Here is a 21929-nt window from a genome sequence, read left to right as displayed (position 1 = left end):
ATATCGTCCCGACTGCAGGTGGCGCTAGTATCTGTGCGTCCTTATTAAACATCTCTCTGAAGAATCAAACTCCACTGAAACACCCTCGTAGTTTCACTTTACATTCTGTCGCGCACAGACGTGTGAACTGTCACCTGTGTCGTGTTTTGCATAGTGCCACAAATACAGTAAAGCTACATTTACGAACATTTCTCAATAAATTAAAACTAACTGCAACCAAAACGCTTAAGTGGAGCAAGACTTGACCCAGTTGTTAATGTTGTAAACCGTGTCCTCGTCACAAACAGACTGGAGTTGTGTTTTTTTTGTTTCACTCACACACGTTTAACACACAAACCCTGTTCTCTCAGACTGAAAACACGTCATTCCACCTTGTGATGTCATCGTGTGTTGATACAGGAAGTGCTCCGCTGTGTTTTTAAACTCCACACACCTTCATTCATAGAATCATTTGGATCATTTCAGTCCTGGAGTTGCTAATCATTGCTAAGCTAAAGGTAAAAAAGGAGCTGTTAACTTGGAAAAAACTACCACTTGATGACATCACAAGGTGGAATAGAGCATTTTGAGCTTTGGAGATGTGACAGAGTAATAATAAAGGTATGTTTTTGAGGAGGAAACAGCTTTAAAAGGCTCAGAAGAGTCCATTTTGCGTAATATCGACCACTTCAACTCAATAAACGGCGAGATAAAAATGCGTCTGTCCAGTGAAACCCGAGTCCGTTTGTGATTCTAAACTTGGAGATAACTTGATAAAAACTACAAACCGCACTCGCCGCTCCGTGATGTTTAAAACCCAATTATAAAAACCTTCCTGCTCCCATTTACTCAAAGCATGACCTCACCGCCCCGAACGCAACACGACCACGACACCGCCGCCGCCGCCGCCGCCGCTCTGACAGAAACAGGCTCGTGTCTGTGACGGACGCTGCGCTCGCCAGAACAATCGGATCGACTTGGCAGCGGTTTGTTTTTCTAAAGAGTCCGTTAACGTTCGTGCCAATATCTAAATTAAAGTGATCGTTTGGGGAGCCGTTTATTTCAAAAGAGACGAGGATTCGATGCTCGAGTCGGACGTGGGTTTGTGCGATTCTGGGCGGGACGAGAATCAGACTGAGGTGATTACGGGTCAAACAGGGTCAGACGTGAACCGCAGTGAATGAAGTAAAAGTACTAAAATACTGTACTTAAGTAAATATTTGAGTATCTGTGCTTCATGTGCATTTTACAGTGTGTACTTTTACTTCACTACATCTGGACTGGAAAGTAAAAGTGTTTTTTATTAGAGTGTGAAAAACTTTATAAACTTTATTTTAATCTGTTCAGAATTTGAACAAAACACAAATAAAAATCAATTGAAGCAAAAATCTTTATCAAAATCACCACAAGCACGAAACAGTTTTTACTCTTTAACTACATTTCAAACACATTTTTAACACATTTTTAATACTTTTTTATAACTTCCTTCCTTTTTCTTAACTTTTCTTAAAGGAAGGATCCTTTCTTTCCTTCCTTCTTTTCTTAACTTCCTTCCTTTCTTAACTTCCTTCCTTCCTTCCTTCCTTTCCTTAACTGCCCTCCTTCTGTGACTTCCTTCCTTCTCTTAACTTCCTTCCTTCCTTCTTTTGATTTACTTTCTTAAATATCTTCCTTCCTTCTTTTCATAACTTTCTTCCTTCTCTTAATTTACTTTCAAAACTTCCTTCTTTCCTTCACTTCCTTAACACTTTTACTTTTAGTATTTTTTGCTCCAATATCTGTAACAAAACTGAATCCTTTTTGCACAAGACACACACACAGAGACACACACACACAGACACACACACACAGAGACACAAGACACACACACACACAGAGACACAAGACACACACACAGAGACACACACAGACACACACACACACACAGTATAAGTATTTCGAGCTGAACTCTCTCTCTCCGTCGCTCTAATGACATAATATCATTTTCTTTCCCGTCTTGAAAAGCTCTTTAACGATCGTATAATTTGAACAGAAAAACCTGGATAAGAGCAGAGTGTGTTTTGGTCCTGAAGCGAGCGCCGAGCCCACACATGGTTCTGTTTTGAGCTGAGCCCCTTTGCGTGACTGGCTCTTTTCAGTTGGCAGCGTCCGCAGACTCTGAGCGCCGTCCAACAATCAAGACACGGCCATGTTGACATTTGGTTTATCGGACGAGCTTTTAAGACGGGAAAGATTCCATTCTGTTATCAGCTCTCCGGTTCACTCAGGTCTTCAGCCAAAGATCCGAAAGTCACCTCCCGCCGCGGAATTACACGCACTACAAACCTGCGCTACACTACAAGCTGCGGTTCTGTCAGATTTACCAGCGGCGAAGATAAACACGTTTCATAAGAGCTGGACGAGAAGATGAAGGTTCAGTCTTACACGAAATCGACTCTTGAGAGCGTTAAGTTGTGTTATAACGGCATGACCTCATCGAAAACAGACCTGGAGCTGCGTTTTGTTTCATTCATCCATTTGTCTGAGTAATTCTACGTCATTAGTCCACATCTCCAAAGCTCAAAACGCCATGTGGCACCTTGTGATGTCATGAAGTGGTAGTTTTCATGTTAACGGCTCCGTTTTTACCTTTAATTCTGTAGAAAACCCCAAAAGCCCCTAAAGCCCCTGGACAAAAAGCCTCTACAGTGTCACTATTGTAATATCTTAAGTAAATATAATGTTCTGGATCTTGAAAGTTCTCAGGTTTTTACGGACGCTTGCCTTATTTTTTAAGTTTTAAATGGACTCGCTCCTCCACCATTAATGGATTTTATAAGTAAAAAAACGACTGACCGAGTGAAGACGAGAGCATTGACCAGAGGAGACTGAGACAAACAGAGACGCAGGACCAAATTTGTCCAAATGGAGACGTCTGTCGGAGGATCACAGTCATGGAGCACACGACCGGCCCGTGTCAGGAACTGTGGAACTTTTCAACCTTCAAGAACAAGACTCTGAAACATGGGTTGAAAAATAGTCAAACATGCTCACACATCTAGATTTTTTTTGTTTGTTTGTTTGTTTTCTTGGGGTGTCTTAAACTCAGAGAATGGTCTGTTGTGCTTCACTTGTTGTCGTGTCTTTGTGCACTTTTGTCTCGTCTGTGTGTTTCTCTAAATGTTCTGTTTCTGACCTGCCTCAGGACGACGGACGTAAACTCGCTATTGTGCTAATTCCGGCACATTTACATCGATGCTGTTTGTTGACATGTTGATTAATATGCACTGTCCTAATTAAAATAAATAAATAAATACATTCCTGAACTGAAATTATCTAAATAATTCTAGTGAAGTTGTGTGTACGTGTCTGTATTACCACATGATGACATCACAAGGTGCAACTTCAGAGTGTTTGTGTGTTAAACGTGTGCGAATTAAACAAAAAAAAACACAACTCCAGGTCTGTTTGTGACGAGGAAACGACATTAGAACATCAGAAAACGGCGTCTCACGGGGCGTTTTGAGGAGAACGTTCAGCTCGGGCTCGTTGGACGTCGTTAAATATCCACACGGTCTTTGTCTTGACGGTTTTTTTTCCTGCTGCGTTTGTTAAAAGATGAGAGAAAACTGGAGAAACGTAACAGAACAGAAACCGATGCTGAAGAATTTACTGGATCAGATATCGCTTTCCAAATATCGGCTCATTCGATATATCGTATTTGGACATGTAAGTCTATTCGCGGATCGTCGTCGGTTCAGAAAGTCTCGTAATGTTTGAACTTTTACTCACACAAAGTTGTTTTTGTCGTTACTTGAGAGAGAAATAACAGCTCAGATCAGTTTAGTTTGATTTTAGTTCAGTTTAATAGAAATAAAAGCTGTTTTTCAGTCTCTGCGCTGGTATCGGTTGATATTTCGTTGGCCGATATTTGGTCTGTTTAGCGTATAGCGTATCGGGCTTAAATCTCCAGCTCAGGTCGATATTTTGTTTTGGTTGATTTGCTGCGTAAAAATACAGACAAACTTTTTACGAACACTTTAATAAGAAGAGACAGCTGCTTTAAACGTGTCCACAGCTCTCATATGGGTCTGTGGTGAAAAAAGAGGCTTGGAGTTAATTTAAACGATTTAATTTAAGGAAAATAATCTAAATCGGCTTTAAATATCGGTCTAAAAGTATCAGCAGAGCGCATCGACTATCGGCTGCTTTAGATTCTTTGAAAAAAACACAAAGATCGAGCTCTAATCCACAGATATTTAAAGCTACAGAATCAGAACTGAAAAAGAATCACTGTCAAGAATATTTATTATGATTTTTTAATGATTTTTTACCGTAAATACTTGGATCTTTTCTTAAAACAGGAGACGCTGCAGTTGTGGTCATGTGGTCACTAAAAGCACCAATGAGCTCTGAATAAAACATTTTTATTAAAGTGAAATGGCTCCGGCCCAAAATGTAATGCAGAGTTTGGCCAAACCGTTTGGCTCTGCATTTCTGTTACAACTTAATCAAACAACACGACGACGAGAAGCCAAGAAAAGAACAGGGACCGGGATCGTTTTGAGCGTCAGGCTGAAGTTAAAACAAAAAGGACGAGATCTGTGACGATTTTATGAAACTGCAGATTATCACGGGTCGGTTTTAGTCTCATTTGACTCAGCGAAACAACAAACTACACAACAGTTTATTGAATTTATTTAACAAAGTCACAGACACAGAACAAGAGGTGGAAGGTAAAGTACAAGCAGTAAAGTGCAGATACCTGAAAATTCTATTAAAGCACATTTTACAGCGTGTACTTGTACTTTTACTGACTAAAGTTTTCAAGTTCAAGCTTCGACTTTGAGCAAAACAAAAACAAATCCACAAAATTCATGAGAAAAAATAAGAAATTGATTCGTGTTGTTTCTGTTGAACAAAATCTGTCCCATTTTGAATCAATATCTCGACATTTACACTTTAAGTATTTCACGCACGTGTTCGTTTGTTAAAGTACATTTTTAAACAGGTACTTTAATACTTAAGTGTTTTTTTTTTCATGTAATACTTGAGTAACCTTTTGCTAGACCTGTCACGATAACACATGTTGAACCTCGATACATCGCTACAGAGAAATATCACGATAAACGATAATATTTAAACTACTTAAAGTGACTGATTAAGATTGAAATACTGCAGGATAATCCCCCTGAGCACTTTTTAAATCGACGGTTTCATTAAAAGACACGAGCGGCAACAAATAAAGAGCAGAATGTTCCAGTAATTAGACAAAAAAGGGACGTTTGTTCTGCTCCACGGCTCAAATGTTGGAGAATTACAACAAAAATAAAACAAATTACCACATTTTTGCAAAGAAAAACTCACTCACGATAAATAGAATCCCAAAATACAAACATTTAAGATCAAAATAAAGAGTCTGACAGCAGCAGATTCAATGTAAAGTGAATTGGAGCCAGAGTCGATGGAGCAGGAAGTGCACATGATCACTTCCTGTTTGGAACTAGCAGGTTAGCTACGTCCGTTTATATCTACAGTCTATGGGCCCAAATATTAATATCTCGTAATTATATGACAGATCTACTTTTTACCCGTGTATCTGTACTTTTACTTAAGTAACAAAACAAAAACATGGCCGTATTTCCTCCAGACTCGCCCGACTGTCCCGATCCATGAGGCCGTTACACCTCCACGCCTTCGTCCGACTGCGTTTACCCGTGTACCTGCTGTAAGAGGAGCGGTCACTCAGCAGCTCCACCGCGGGCCTCGCTCTGGACCTGAGGACTCCAGCTCTGCCCAGACGAGCGACACACACAAGTCCAAAAAACTAAATAAATGAGATCGGGGCATGAGGTGGAGGCGCCATCTGCTCCTCTGATGAAGAACCTCAGAGCACAGAGAGTCGCTTTAGACAAGAACGGAATGTGCTACTGTTTTCTGATCGACGTACTCGCTGTAACGTCATAGTTTTTAAATGTGACGCCATAAACTTGACCTTAAAAGTCCTCGTGTCTTTGAGGGACCAAAATATCATGATGTTGAATCGCCAAAGGTCTCACAATAATCGAATTATAAGCTCCCTTTGTTTTTTTAGGCTTTATTGCTGCGACAAAACAAAGCACTTAACCAGAGAACTACATAGACCATGATCCTTTGCTCCATTTCAGCGCAGACAGTGAAGAAATGATCTGCTCTAATGTCGTTTCCTCGTCACACACAGACCTGGAGTTGTGTTTTTTTGTTTCATTCTCACACATTTAACACACAAACCTGCAGATTTAGGCTGCGTTTTTCTCTCAAACTGAAAAACAAACTCTGTTACACCTCGTGATGTCATCGTGTGGTGATACAGGAAGTGCTCCACTGTGTTTTTAAACTCCACACACCTTCATTTACACATTCATTTGGATCATTTCTTCCCTGGAATTGTCGATCTTCTACTGAACTGAAGATAAAAGGAGCTGTTCACTTAAACTACCACTTCATGACATCACAAGGTGGAACAGAGCGTTTAAGAGATGGATAAAACACTTTTTATGACTTCAATACTGTTTGAATTAAGCGCAGGGCCAGACATTTCAAATTAAGACTGGGGAATGTATGCACAGATTACATAAAGGCCAGTGCAACGATGATTTCAAAATAAAAGGCTGTTTTTTTGTGTTATTCTAGTAAACGAGTAGCTACAGACAAAAGTTACATGTTTTAGGAGGGTTAGTTATAGTAATTCAATAAATTGTAATCAGATTATTCCCATTACAACCATCCTCAGTTTGTGACCTGTAGTAAACTTTTATACAGAAGTAAAAAGTAAAAAGTAAACAATCCAATGGGCCTTTTTCTGTTTATAATGTGACAGATTAGTGTGATCATAATGACACTGTAGACACACTTAAACCCAATGTCAGATTATCTTTCACACAGAAGAATATTAATCTACTGCACAGAGTTAATTAAATCAGATTAAGGATTTCACTGTTTCAAAAATCATAAATAATTCATAAATGTGAGATCGGTCAATTTTCCACCTTCAAGACGTCAAAGCACTTTACATCAACAAACCACACACACACACACACACACACCCCCACACACACACACACCGACACACACCCCCACCCCCCTACACACACACACACACACACACACACACCCCCACACACACACACACCGACACACACCCCCACACACACACACACACACATATCCTGACACACACACAGACACACACACACACTAGAGACGGGTTAAGTGTCTTGCCCAAGGACACAACAATTCAACGGCCGCACACTTCGCAGGGCGCGGCCGACCCAGGGTGCTCTTCTGTGTAGCCACCGTGGACCACAAAGGCCGCGCTGAAATGGGACGGGCCAACGCCACAGAGCGAGTCAACCGCCGTCTGTGCGCTAACGTCTCTTAGCAACTGTGACGGCTGATTTTTATTCAGATTTTAACAGTTTCGTGTAACTCTGTTGTAGGTGAGGTAAACCAGAACTTACATTTGTATACAAGTGTATTCCGTAGCGGCGGCGGACTCCATTTTCTCCTGTAGAAGAAGTGACGCGCGGTGCATGATGGGATACAGAAGTGCGCAGTCTGCTCAGATGCACGCTTCATTCACGGCCGATCCCCATGGTAACATGGGGCACATTTGTCGGCCGTTAATCGTGGGGTGTGTGAAATGGGACAGGTCTTATCACGCCGGAAGTGACGTAAGTGTCCTTCAAATGCAACTGACACAGTTCGCAACTGACGAAGTGAGCAGCGTACGAAGTGTGCGGTCTACGAAGTGTGCAACTGATGAAGGGTGCAGCCTACGAAGTGTGCGGCCTACGAAGTGTGCGGCCTATGAAGTGTTCAACTGACGAAGGGTGCAGGCTATGAAGTATGCAGTGTACGAAGTGTGCAGTCTACAAAGTGTGCAGTCTACAAAGTGTGCAGTCTACAAAGTGTGCAGTCTACGAATTGGGACACGATAAACGACAGGATTCATGTGTGGGAGCTGTGATTTGAACCGGATCATTGAACAAACACTCTACCAACTGAGCCACTGTTGCCTTAGTCACAAAGAAAAGCCACGGTAATCTACTGCACCATTACACACAGTAGGGAAAAGGTGGATTACGTGTCTTGCCCAAGGACACAACAACAACAACATTCATCTGTGGGAGCTGGAATCACACCGTCAACCTAAGAGTCTTTGGATCCGAGCGATTAACCAATGTTTACATCAACAGCGGGATTCGAACCGGCAACCTCCACCCACTCAACGGTTAAAAAAACAAACATCTCCACCTCATGAAACACCAACGACTGTTGAGACTGAACAAAACACAAACGACAAACCAAAGCCCCGGTGTTTAAACGACAAACAGACGTAAGACGCCCACTCTGGAACTTTCACTAGACCAGCGCTACACCACCACCCAGCGCTCCACCACCACCACCACCCAGCGCTCCACCACCATCACCCAGCGCTCCACCACCACCACCCAGCGCTCCACCACCACATCACCCAGCGCTCCACCACCACATCACCCAGCGCTCCACCACCACCACCACCCAGCGCTCCACCACCATCACCCAGCGCTCCACCACCACCACCCAGCGCTCCACCACCACCACCCAGCGCTCCACCACCACCCAGCGCTCCACCACCACCACCACCCAGCGCTCCACCACCACCACCACCCAGCGCTCCACCACCATCACCCAGCGCTCCATCATCACCACCACCACCACCCAGCGCTCCACCACCACCACCCAGCGCTCCACCACCACATCACCCAGCGCTCCACCACCACATCACCCAGCGCTCCACCACCACATCACCCAGCGCTCCACCACCACCAGCCAGCGCTCCACCACCACCCAGCGCTCCACCACTACATCACCCAGCGCTCCACCACCACCAGCCAGCGCTCCACCACCACCCAGCGCTCCACCACCACCACCCAGCCCACACCACACTGCAGTAGCAAATGCACCAACTGGAAAACATTAACTTCAATGAGACAGAAATGGCTCAGTGTGTCAGTGTAACGTGAGAACGAGCTTTAGCGTTAGCAGCTTTTGTGTAACTGTATTTGTGTCTGTTACGTCTCCACTGAGCACAGAACCGTTTACCTTTTGGCTTTTGATATGTTCTGCTCATTGATTCACAAATGGCTAATGAAAAATGAATGGCCATATCGTCGTTCAGATCAGATTTCACATGCTAACGGACAGCAGGGCTAATTACCGTCGACGTCTGCTGCTTTCCAGGTTGGAGTTGTTACAATTTGTAGCTCACAAAAACACGGGGGATGTAACGTCATGCAAATCTCACGTGCTAATACTTATGTCACGATATATTTATTTCAATATTGTGGAAATGCTAACAACTAAAAAAAATGCTACGTCTTTCTTTTAAAAAGCCTTTGGTGTAGTGTTACTGTCATAGTCCCAAGTATTAAAGGTCCTATATTATGCAAAATGGACTCTTGAGAAGTTTAAACCCTGGAGATGTGTTTTTCCAAAGCTCAAAACACTCTGTTCCACCTTGTGATGTCATGAAGTGGTAGTTTTTACGTTAGCATCTACCTCTAAACCTTTAGTTCAGTCGAGATAAGTGGCAATTCCAGGTTCCGAAATGATCCAAATGATTCTAGAAATGAAGGTGTGTGGAGTTTAAAAACACAGTGGAGCACTTCCTGTATCACCACATGATGACATCACAAGGTGGAACAGAGTGTTTTCTTTCAGTTTGAGAGAAGAACTCAGTCTAAATCTGCAGGTTTGTGCGTTAAACATGTGAGAATGACACAAAAAACAACTCCAGGTCTGTGTGTGACGAGGAAACGTTAGAACAGATCATTTCTTCACTGTCTGCGCTGAAACGGAGCAAAGCATCATGGTCTATGTAGTTCTCTCTGTCTTTTGAGGCATTGCTGCAACAGGAGCTTATAACTCGATATATTGTGAGACTTTTCGACGATACGACATCATGATATTTTGGTTCCCTCAAAGACACGAGGACTTTTAAGGTCAAGTTTATGGCATCACATATAAAAACTGTAACGTTACGGCCAATAAACTTTAAAGTGAGATTCTGGAGCGTAGCTTAAGCAGAGGGACAGACGAGGAAATTATGAGCTGGAATATTTCAAATGGCATGGAAAAAAGATGGACTCGTCAGCGGCGGCCATCTTGGTTCTGACCTATATTATAAAAAACGACTGAGGAGGTAGAAAAGCCACGATCTGCTTATTATTATGTGTAAGGTAAACAGTAATGGATAAAAGGAAATTTCAAATCTACAAAATAAAACTAGATCTGTCACGATAACACATTTAAGTTTGATATATCGCAGAAGTAAACAAAGACGTTACAAGACAATATTGAAACTAATTTATGCCACTGACCCAAAACTCCAAGAGCAGATTTAAACCACAAAAACGAGAAGAGCAGCAGAATAAAACACTTTAGTTCTTAGTTTGCGTCTTAATAACTCATCGATGTTGTTAATTCAACTTTTTACAGCTCAAATATCGCAGCGCCAAAATAAACAAAAATTTACGAGTAGCGCAAAGAAACTGTACCGCAAATTTCAGACTCGTCGCGTCACTTTTGTCCCCACAACGGTGCGGCTAATTTATAGACTTTTACAGGCTGACGTCCACCGGGGGGCGCTCTCTAGCAGTAAACACAAAAGTGAGAAAGATTCTGCGCTGAAGAATTCACTAGTTTTGATTTTGAACTGTCATTTTGTGCATCATGACACAGCCTCATCATGAAAAACACACGAAAAAATGAGTCAAAGAAGGAAATAGAGCCACTGCACGTAAGTTTGAACATGAAAGAAGGAAATAGAGCCACTGCACGTAAGTTTGATCATGAAAGAAGGAAATAGAGCCACTGCATGGAAGTTTGAACATGAAAGAAGGAAATAGAGCCACTGCACGTAAGTTTGAACATAAAAGAAGGAAATAGAGCCACTGCACGTAAGTTTGATCATGAAAGAAGGAAATAAAGCCACTGCACGTAAGTTTGAACATGAAAGAACTGATAGTGCGACGTTGGAGGCGGCAGCGGGAAGAACTTAGTCAATCTACAAAGACGACAAAATCTTCCAGAGTAAATAAAAGCAGACGGTTCGTGTTGGTGCCGTTTTATTTTCTAAACATACAGGCGTGTTCATCCCGTGTTGACGTCGTGTTGGTCCTGGTTTTCAGACACAGCTTGAAAAAAGCGTGTCTTAAATTAAAACTCAAAAAACCTGTGTGTTCCATCTTTCTGTGTAAATATCTCATGTTTCTGTTGTAACATGTGGCTTATGTTCAAGTGCAGCTCATATATGAACAAAATGTATTTTCTTTAAAAACGTAGCTGGTGTTTCTTATATTCAGGAGCGCTCTAGTCCAAATTTACGGTACACATCATCATGAAAACCCGATCTAAACCCTTAGAAATCATTGAATGTCAGCGTTTATTCCAAAGCGTTGAATTTTAGATGGACGAACACACTCGAGAGGGAAAATGTGCATCAAGTGTCTGAAGGAATCACCCCAACCACCACAGGACGCTTCAGTGTTACATTCGATTCTTAACCCTCTACGCTGCTACATATGACTTCACAATTCTGGCAAAATTAACCAAAGTTAACCATAGAAAAGTTATGTTATTTCAGTATTTTATTATTATTTTTAATGTTTGAATCACACGTAAACTGCAAAGTCTGATGTGATTAATGAACGGGACATGAGCTGAAAGAAATGAGCTGATTGTCGTAACGGTGCGGATAGGACCAAAGGATGCAGACCAGAGCAGTTTTAACAGTGTTTATTTACAGCGGTGAAAATGCAGTCTTTAAACAGGTCACAAGAGCAGGTACAGGAACCGGGGAGCGGGAGACGGGTCAGGCGGGTGCGGTGCAGGTAGAGGCGGGCAGGACAGGACCAGGACGGGGATAGAAGCAGGTGCGGTACCAGGGCGGGCGGAGCAGACGAAGACCAGAGCGGGGAGCGGGTGACAAACCAGAGACCAGGACCGGACAGGAGACGAGACGAGCAGGAGACGAGACGAGCAGGAGACGAGACGAGCAGGAGACGAGACGAGCTGGAGACGAGACGAGCAGGAGACGAGACGAGCAGGAGACAAGACGAGCTGGAAGCGATACCGGGACTGGAACGTGGCGGCAGGAGCTGGGCGAGTAGAGGCAGGAATCTGGAGGGTGCATAAATCCAAATGAGCATTTGCAGGAAAGTACCATATAACAAAGCTTAGCAAGAAACATTCACGTTTTACACGCGGACGGTCTGGCACCGAGTGTAGACTGCCAAGCCTTCTTGTACTCAGCAGCAGGTGGTGGTGATTAGGCTGATGCACCCCAGGTGTGCACGGGAGGAGTCAGGCACTCCACCCAGCTCCAGACACACAGGTAGGGGAGGGGGAGAGAGCACGGGAGGACAGGGAAAACTGACATCATGACAGTACCCCCCCCCTAAGGTCCACCTCCTGGTGGACCCCCAGGCTTGTCAGGATGAGCGCGGTGGAAGTCTCTCACCATGTCGGGGTCCAGAATGCGTGCCCTGGGCACCCAGGATCGCTCCTCCGGACCGTAACCCTCCCAATCGACGAGGTACTGGAGGCCCCTACCACGGCGACGAACGTCAATCAGGCGGCGGACGGTGAACGCCGGGTGGCCGTCAATGACTCGGGCGGGCGGTGGGGGATCGGCCGGAGGGCACAGGTCGCTGGTCCGGACTGGTTTAACCTGGGAGACGTGAAAGGTCGGATGAATCCGGAGAGACGGGGGTAACTGGAGGCGCACCGCCGATGGATTTATGATCCTCATGATCTTAAACGGTCCCAGGAATCGGGGGGACAGCTTACGGGAGTCCGTCTTCAGCGGGACCGTCTTGGCGGAGAGCCAAACCATCTGGCCAGGTTGGTATACGGGCGCCGGGACACGGTGGCGATCGGCCGTCGCCTTAGTGCGCGCTCCAGCCCGAAGAAGGGCCGCCCTGGCCTTCTTCCAGATCCGGCGACAGCGCTGGAGATGGCGCTGAACAGACGGGACGGCGAGGTCCCTCTCCTCCGTGGGAAAGAGAGGGGGTTGATATCCCAGCGATGCCTCGAAGGGAGACATACCAGTGGCGGAACTCACGAGGGAGTTGTGAGCGTACTCTATCCAGGGCAGGTGAGTACTCCAGGTCGCGGGGTTGGCGGAGGCTGTGCACCGTAGGGCCGACTCCAGGTCTTGGTTGGCCCGCTCCGTCTGCCCATTAGATTGTGGATGGAACCCGGACGTGAGGCTAACCGTGGCCCCCAAACTGTTGCAGAAAGACCGCCATACCTGAGAGGTGAATTGGGTCCCTCTGTCGGACACGATGTCCACCGGGATGCCGTGGAGTCGGAAGACATGACTGGTCAGCTGGTCGGCAGTTTCTTTGGCTGTGGGGAGCTTAGGCAGGGCAACGAAATGGGCGGCCTTGGAGAAGCGGTCCACAATGGTGAGAACCACCGTGTTCCCCTGGGAAGGGGGAAGGCCCGTCACGAAGTCCAAGGCGATGTGGGACCAAGGGCGACGAGGAACTGGGAGAGGATGCAAGAGACCAGAAGGGGGTGAGTGGGAGGCCTTGGCCCGAGCACATACCTGGCAGGCGGCGACATAAGCCCGGGTGTCTGTGTCCATCGTGGGCCACCAGAAGCGTCTCCTGAGGAGGGAGAGAGAGCGACCGGCACCAGGATGGCAGGCGAAACGGGAGGCATGGACCCACTGGAGCACCTGAGACCGGACAGAATCGGGAACAAACAGTTTATCTGGAGGGCCGTTACCTGGGTCGGGGTCGTTGGTCTGGGCCTCTCGGACGGTGTCCTCGATATCCCAATGGACCGCGGCCACCACACACGAGGAGGGGATAATTGTTTCTGCGGTGACCGGGCTATCCTCCAGGGCGAACTGGCGGGAGAGGGCATCTGGTTTGACGTTCCGAGATCCGGGGCGGTAGGTGAGGAGAAAGTTGAAGCGGCTGAAGAAGAGGGACCAACGAGCTTGACGGGGATTGAGGCGCCTGGCGGACTGGATGTACTCCAAGTTTTTATGGTCGGTCCAGACGATGAATGGTTGCTCCGCCCCTTCGAGCCAGTGGCGCCACTCCTCCAAGGCCAGCTTTACGGCAAGGAGCTCCCGATCCCCCACGTCATAATTGACCTCGGCCGAGGACAATCGCCGGGAAAAGAAGGCGCAGGGACAGAGGCGGTTGTGGGGGTCGAACCTCTGCGAAAGCACGGCCCCCACTCCCGAGTCGGAGGCGTCGACCTCCACGATGAATTGCCGTGAAGGGTCGGGCTGGTGCAGGATGGGAGCGGAGGTAAATAGTCTCTTAAGCTTCTCGAAGGCTGTCTGCGCCTCAGGAGACCAGGCAAACTGCAAAGCAGGAGAGGTGAGTTTAGTTAAGGGCGAGATAACCCTACTAAAATCCCGGATGAAACGTCTATAAAAATTGGCAAAGCCGATAAATCTCTGGAGCTGTCTCCGGCTGGTAGGAACGGGCCACTCAGTGACAGCCTGGATCTTTTCAGGATCAGCTCTTACTTGGCCCCGCCCCACAATGAAGCCCAAAAAGCTGACCTCCTCTGCGTGAAACTCGCATTTCTCAGCTTTCACGAACAGTTTATTCTCGAGGAGGCGCTGGAGAACCTGGCGAACGTGCTGGTGATGCTCCTGGGGGGACCGCGAGAAAATCAAGATGTCATCCAAGTAAACAAAGACGAATCGGTTAAGGAAATCACGGAGCACATCGTTGATGAGGGCTTGGAATACGGCAGGGGCGTTGGTGAGACCGAAGGGCATAACCAAGTATTCGAAATGTCCCAGGGGTGTCTTGAAGGCCGTCTTCCATTCGTCTCCCTCCCTGATGCGCACCAGGTGGTACGCATTCCGCAAATCCAACTTGGAGAAGATGGTCGCACCGTGGAGGGGCGTAAATGCCGAGTCCAGTAAGGGAAGCGGGTATTTATTCTTTACAGTTATATTGTTCAGACCCCGGTAATCAATGCAAGGCCGCAGGGATTTGTCCTTCTTAGCCACAAAGAAGAACCCCGCTCCCACGGGTGAAGTGGACGGGCGGATGATTCCGGCAGCCAGGGACCCACGGATATAGTCCTCCATTGACTCGCGTTCAGGTTTAGACAGGTTATATAGCCTGCTAGATGGTAGTGGGGCACCCGGCAGGAGGTCAATGGCGCAGTCATATGGGCGGTGGGGCGGTAAAGAGAGGGCCTTGCTCTTGCTAAAAACCTCCCCCAGGTCGTGATATTCAGCAGGCACCGAGGACAGATTGGGGGTGTCTGGGGACGGATCAGCGACAGGAACGGACCTCCCGGCCGGAGGGAGGGCGGACCGAAGGCACTTGGCGTGGCAATCGGGACTCCAGCCCGAAACTCCGCCCCTGGCCCAATCGAAAACAGGGTTGTGGGCGCGTAGCCAGGGGTAACCAAGGACCAGAGGAGAAGCGGAGGAGGACAGGACATGAAACTGACGGTTCTCTTGGTGGTTGCCGGACAGAATCACGGTGACAGGTTCTGTGATGTGAGTGATGTGCCCCAGAAAACGTCCATTGAGCCCCTGGGCATTTAAGGGGCGTTCGAGGGGCTCCAGGTAGACCCCGAGCTGCTCCGCGACTTGGGCATCAATAAAGTCCCTCTCAGCCCCGGAGTCGATAAGGGCGGAAACGCATAAGGTCTCTGTGCGAACGCACAGGGTGGCGCTGAGCCGCAGTCTATTAGAAGAGTCCAGGATGTGTTGCTCGCCCACCAGTACTCCCAGCGCTACTGGTGGGCCCCCCCTTTTGGCCGAACTGGGCAAGTGACCACATAATGTCCGCGCTCACCGCAGTAGAGGCAAGCCCCGGCCAGACGACGCCTCCGTTGACGCTCCTCGGCCGACACAAGGGTCCTGTTGAGTTGCATGGGCTCATCCGGCGGGGGCGGGGCAGCGCGTGGCTCCGGCGGGGCCGGTGACCGGCGTCTCTCTCGGCGACGAGCCCGTAGGCGGTTGTCTATACGGTGAGTGAGGGAGATGAGGGTCCGCAGGTCGGGGGGTTCGTCCCGGGAAACCAATTCATCTTTCAAAGTCTCGTTCAGGCCCCGCACAAACACAGCCCGCAGCGCGCTGTCCGTCCAGTCCAGCTCCGCCGCATGTGTCCAGAATTCAATGGAATAATCCGCTACCGTCCTGGAGCCCTGGCTGAGAGTCAATAACCGGGAGGCAGCATTGTCCTGGTAGTGCGGGTGGTCAAACACCAGCTTAAACGTGGACACAAATTCATTAAAATCCAGGCTATCCACAGACGTCTTCATTAGGCGCGCCTCTGCCCACTGGAGAGCTCTGCCCCGGAGTAATCCACATATATATCGGATCTTGGTGGCCCCCGAGCTGAAACGAGAAGGGCATTGCTGGAACATGAACTCGCACTGGAACAGGAATCCGCGACAGAGGTGAGGTTGTCCAGCATACGGCTCCGGATCCGTGCCTCTCGGCTCCGGGAGGCATGGTGGCGCTCCAGCTGCAGCAGGCGGGGTGACGAGGAGCGCGGCCACCTGGTGGTTAAGCTGTGCCACCTGCTGGGACAATGTCTGATTTAGCTCCAATAGAGTTCGAATGGATTGTTCGTGCTGACCCAGCACCGCCTCGGGGTGAGAGTGCGTGAGGCGGCGCGTCTGGTCCGGATCTGAGCCTGCTTGGTCCATAGTGGCCAGACCGTTCTGTCGTAACGGTGCGGATAGGACCAAAGGATGCAGACCAGAGCAGTTTTAACAGTGTTTATTTACAGCGGTGAAAATGCAGTCTTTAAACAGGTCACAAGAGCAGGTACAGGAACCGGGGAGCGGGAGACGGGTCAGGCGGGTGCGGTGCAGGTAGAGGCGGGCAGGACAGGACCAGGACGGGGATAGAAGCAGGTGCGGTACCAGGGCGGGCGGAGCAGACGAAGACCAGAGCGGGGAGCGGGTGACAAACCAGAGACCAGGACCGGACAGGAGACGAGACGAGCAGGAGACGAGACGAGCAGGAGACGAGACGAGCAGGAGACGAGACGAGCTGGAGACGAGACGAGCAGGAGACGAGACGAGCAGGAGACAAGACGAGCTGGAAGCGATACCGGGACTGGAACGTGGCGGCAGGAGCTGGGCGAGTAGAGGCAGGAATCTGGAGGGTGCATAAATCCAAATGAGCATTTGCAGGAAAGTACCATATAACAAAGCTTAGCAAGAAACATTCACGTTTTACACGCGGACGGTCTGGCACCGAGTGTAGACTGCCAAGCCTTCTTGTACTCAGCAGCAGGTGGTGGTGATTAGGCTGATGCACCCCAGGTGTGCACGGGAGGAGTCAGGCACTCCACCCAGCTCCAGACACACAGGTAGGGGAGGGGGAGAGAGCACGGGAGGACAGGGAAAACTGACATCATGACACTGATTTTTATTATTATTTTATTTTGTTTGTCAGTTTAAATTACACAAGTTTGGTGAAGTCATTTTAATCGACTCATATCTGCAGCTCGTGTCGACTCTTCACTAAAGCCGCACTGAATATTTCCCTTTTGTTCATTTAATATTCATGTTACGATTACAGTGACCGGACATTTCCAAATTGTGGACGGAAAATCTATTTGGAGGATTAAACGAGAGCGAAATGTGAAATGTAACAGTTTGATGTAAACCGTCCTCGGGTCGTCTCTACGGCTCGAGGTCGTTCAGCTGCAGTTTCGCCAAGTCAAGGTCATAAACGAGATTCAAAATATAATAAAGTTCATCTTAACCTGAACAGACTCACACACCGGGAGTATCGTACAAATACAGAGCAGTAAAGTGCGAGTTTGAACTGAGCGATGGAAAAGTGACAGATCAATTATTCAGAAGAAACATCAACACGAAACTTTAAAATGTGAGCGATCAAAATGTTCTTTAAAATAACTGAGGGGCGTGGAAACAGGACGACACGAACACAAACAGAAGAAGGAACTAAAAGATTTAAACGTGTCAATTTATGATTAAATATTAGATTAAATAATAATAACTAATAACCTGTTACATACTATTTACAATCTCATGAGGTTTTGCACAGCGACACCACGACGTCAGGTTCAAAGGTCAAATATTCACTTCATCTACGAACAAAATGAGCTGAGAGTGAGAAAAGTAAATAAAATGGAAATAATAAACCAGTTAAAACTAAACTATAGATTTATATTAGTTTTGATTCATCACATTTTCCTGTCTAATGTAAAAAATTTTAAGAAAGTTCTATGTCGGCCATGGGGGGTTTGTCAAGTCTTTGTGGGCTCTTCACTAGGTCTTCATTAGGTCTTCACTAGGTCTTCACGGGGTCTTCACGAGGTCTTCACGAGGTCTTCATTAGGTCTTCATTAGGTCTTCATTAGGTCTTCATTAGGTCTTCATTAGGTCTTCATTAGGTCTTCATGAGGTCTTCACAGGGTCTTCACGGGGTCTTCATTAGGTCTTCACGAGGTCTTCACGAGGTCTTCACAACACACGGCTCCACGCGCGTTCATACGGCTCCACATATGTTCATGTGGCTCTTTTACTCTAAACTCTGCTGTGACGTCGGCCGTGGCCACAAAACCAGAAACATCCCTGAGTATCTGTCGTCTTGTAAATGACTGAAACTTTATAACAAACGCCGTTACCCAACGTGACCTTTGAGTTACTCTGGACCTCGTTACGTCGTCGAACGAGCTCCCGACGTGTAACACGAGAGAAAAGACAAATATGGATCAGGTTATGTGTCAGTGTCTTACCTGAAACGGACGAGTCAGCACTGACCACCGCCATCAACACCACAGTCCAGAGAAACACTACACGCCGGGCCTGGGAGGGCATCAGGGCTAAACCCACACGAGACAGTGCAGCTGCCATGATCCAGGGCGTCCAGTCAAGGAAAATCCTCCACTTTGAGTTTGAACATAACGATATTTCCTGGTCCCAGAGTCGTCTTCAGATTAGAACTTTTTTCTCATGTTGAAAATCAGCTGTGGAAAAAAACAGTGTAAGAATCAGACACTGTCCACTCCCACAGACCCACAGACCCGCTTTAATTTAAAGAGGTCCAAATCAAGACCTAAACCACTGGGCCCAGGACCACAGACCCCCCCCCCCCCCCCCCTGTCCCCTGATGTGTCCATGTCCCAGTCAAATACTTAAACTTTACACTCAACATAAAAGAATGTCTTAACTCCATGAGCCGTGTGGGGGAGGAGCTGAATCCACTGAGAAACTCACTCTGCAAACACATTTTGAGATTTAGAGTAACTGTATTCTGGTACTGCTTTTTTAGAATACAACTACTTTTCTAAATCAAAAGGGACACATGGCGGTTCTCTCCAAACTGCACAAAAATATAAAACTCAGCTCTTGTGGTGAGACATGATAAACAAACACAGAACAAACATGAAGCTGTTTTTAATCCTGCGTTGAGTTTTTACTATAATTTAAATGCAGCTCAATGTAAAAGTATTCAAGTACTCAAAATACACTTTACTTGGTGTATTCTGTACTCTGTAACTAAACACCAGCTCCAAGGACATAACCTCACGTCACCTCTGGACTGAAGGAGGATTCTGACCATTTGGGTTCGTTTGGCTCAAATAAAGTCACTGCACTCGTTTATGATCGGCAAGACTCAAGTCACAGAATCACAGAGAAAGTGTCAGCGTCACCTCCAGTCTCTGTCTCTAAAACTTCAAATCAGGAGAGAAATCTAGAGGTAAAAATGGACTCAGACTTGAACTTTAACAGACACATCAAATCAGTAACATCTGCAGCTTTTTACGTCGAAAAACACGTCAAAAACCAAAGGTAAACTGTCAAAACCAGACTCAGACTTATCCTGCGTTTGTGTCCAGTAGATCAGACGACTGTAACGTCCTGATCACTGAACTCTCCAAACGAGCCACAGAACAGAACATCCAGAACATCCAGAACATCCAGAACATCCAGAACATCCAGAACATCCAGAACACTGCTGCTCGGGTCAGGACTAGAACCAGGAAGTACGAACACATGTGTCCTGTGGCTCAGGTCTCTGTCTCCTGTGGCTCAGAGACTTTAAAGCAGCTCAGTGTGAACAAGTCTCTCCATGGACCAAAGAACATCTCCCACATGAGCCACATGAACATCTCACATGAGGAGGACTAAACCAGGACTAAAGCAGGACTGAACTGGGACTGAACTGGGACTGAACTGGGACTGAACTGGGACTGAACTGGGACTGAACTGGGACTGAATTTGGACTAAACCTCATGAATCATCGTTTGAGTTTTGTTCAGTTTAAACCTGGAACATTCTTCCTGAAGATGTGACTCAGACCTCGACTTTGACCATGTTTAAATCCAGACTCAAACGTTTATCTGCTGTGACTGAAAGGGGTTTATTCTGCCTCTTCTCTTTTAATGTTCATTTGGTGATAATTATTTGTGATTATTTATGTTTTGATTCGTTGTGTTGTGATTTTAATGTCTTTCTTATTCAGTAAAACACTTTGAATCACCCTTGTGCCACACAGATAAACTTCCCTTCCTTTGCCACTCATGGTGAAACAGCAGGCTAACTCCAAACTCAGTCACAGGATCCAGGGGCCCAGATGTATCCCACTATAAACCTTCAGAACAGGCTGCAGCGGGGGTCTTTTTAAAGCGAGGGGCCCAAACATGGACACAGAGGACACACAAACACAAACCCGGATGATGCCACGAGCTCCTGGTCATGGTCTTGTTGTAAATCCTGAGTGAGCAGAGCTGTAGCTTTAGCCTCCATCATCTCCATGTCCTACACCCCGTTACGCGCAGGCTTTTCCCTCGTGCGCCGAAACAAACCCGTAACAACACCCGCTTTTACGCGCGCGCCTGGACAAAATGCGCAAACCCAAAATGCGCCTTTCCTGAGCTCAGACAACACCACAACATCACCTTTTCCCCCTGTCCCCCTCAGCCCTCTCATTCAAACAAAACAGCTACGCACGCACTTACCCAAAACCAGGACTCCACTCACTCCCTCTGTGCGTAAAACGGCGTCACATCAGCGCGTAATTTGGCACGTCGCTCCATGAAACCACCTGCGAATGTTTCAAGTTTTGTGCAGAAGCCTAAAGCCTGACCTGTCTCCTGGCGTCCATCTGACACTCTTTGGGTTACTGTTCCCTTCTCCCGTCCAGAGGATTGGGATGGGCCCGCCCCCTCACAGATCTGATTGGTGTGTGGCCCGTGGAGCGCGTCTCTGATTGGCTGCAGCTCTGATCCTTCATCACGAGCTTTAAACATTAGGTTGGTCCAGTTCAGCTGCAGCGTCTGCCGCTTCCAAGGCAACGTTCCATGGGACTTTAGCGCATATGTAGCAGTAAAGAGGCGTTTGGAAACATGAGGTTAGGCCGGTGTGTTTGTTATGGCCCAAATACGAGTCATTTTTAATAATGCGCATGCGCAGTTTGCTCCAAAATCTCGTTTAACCCCCCAAAAATGAATTAAAGTGACGTCAGATCTTGGCATATATTTATTTTCTATTAAAGGGCCCTTATTCTGCTATTTTCTGATCTCTGTGACGAGGAAACAACATTAAAACAAACAGACCCAACACTGAAAACACCCTGTTCCACCTCGTGACGTCATCGTGTGGTGATACAGGAAGTGAAGAGCTGAACTGTGTTTTTTAAACCCCACACACCTTCATTTCTAGAATCATTTGGATCATTTCAGTCCTGATCTCTGCTGAACTAAAGGTAAAAGGAGCTGTTCACTTAAACTAAAACTACCACTCGATGACATCACAAGGTGGAACGTCGCATTTTGAGCTTTGTAGATGTGACAGACGAATAATAAAGAGTGACTCAAACATGTGTGAATGAAACAAAACACAACTCCAGTGTGTTTTTGATGAGGGAACATCATTAGAACATGGACTAAAGCCACAGGAGT

The sequence above is a fragment of the Periophthalmus magnuspinnatus genome, chromosome 6, assembly GCF_009829125.3.
Source record: "Periophthalmus magnuspinnatus isolate fPerMag1 chromosome 6, fPerMag1.2.pri, whole genome shotgun sequence".
Lineage (NCBI taxonomy): Eukaryota > Metazoa > Chordata > Actinopteri > Gobiiformes > Gobiidae > Periophthalmus > Periophthalmus magnuspinnatus.
The sequence above is the reverse complement of the archived record's forward strand: the minus strand, read 5'-3'. Positions refer to the sequence as shown.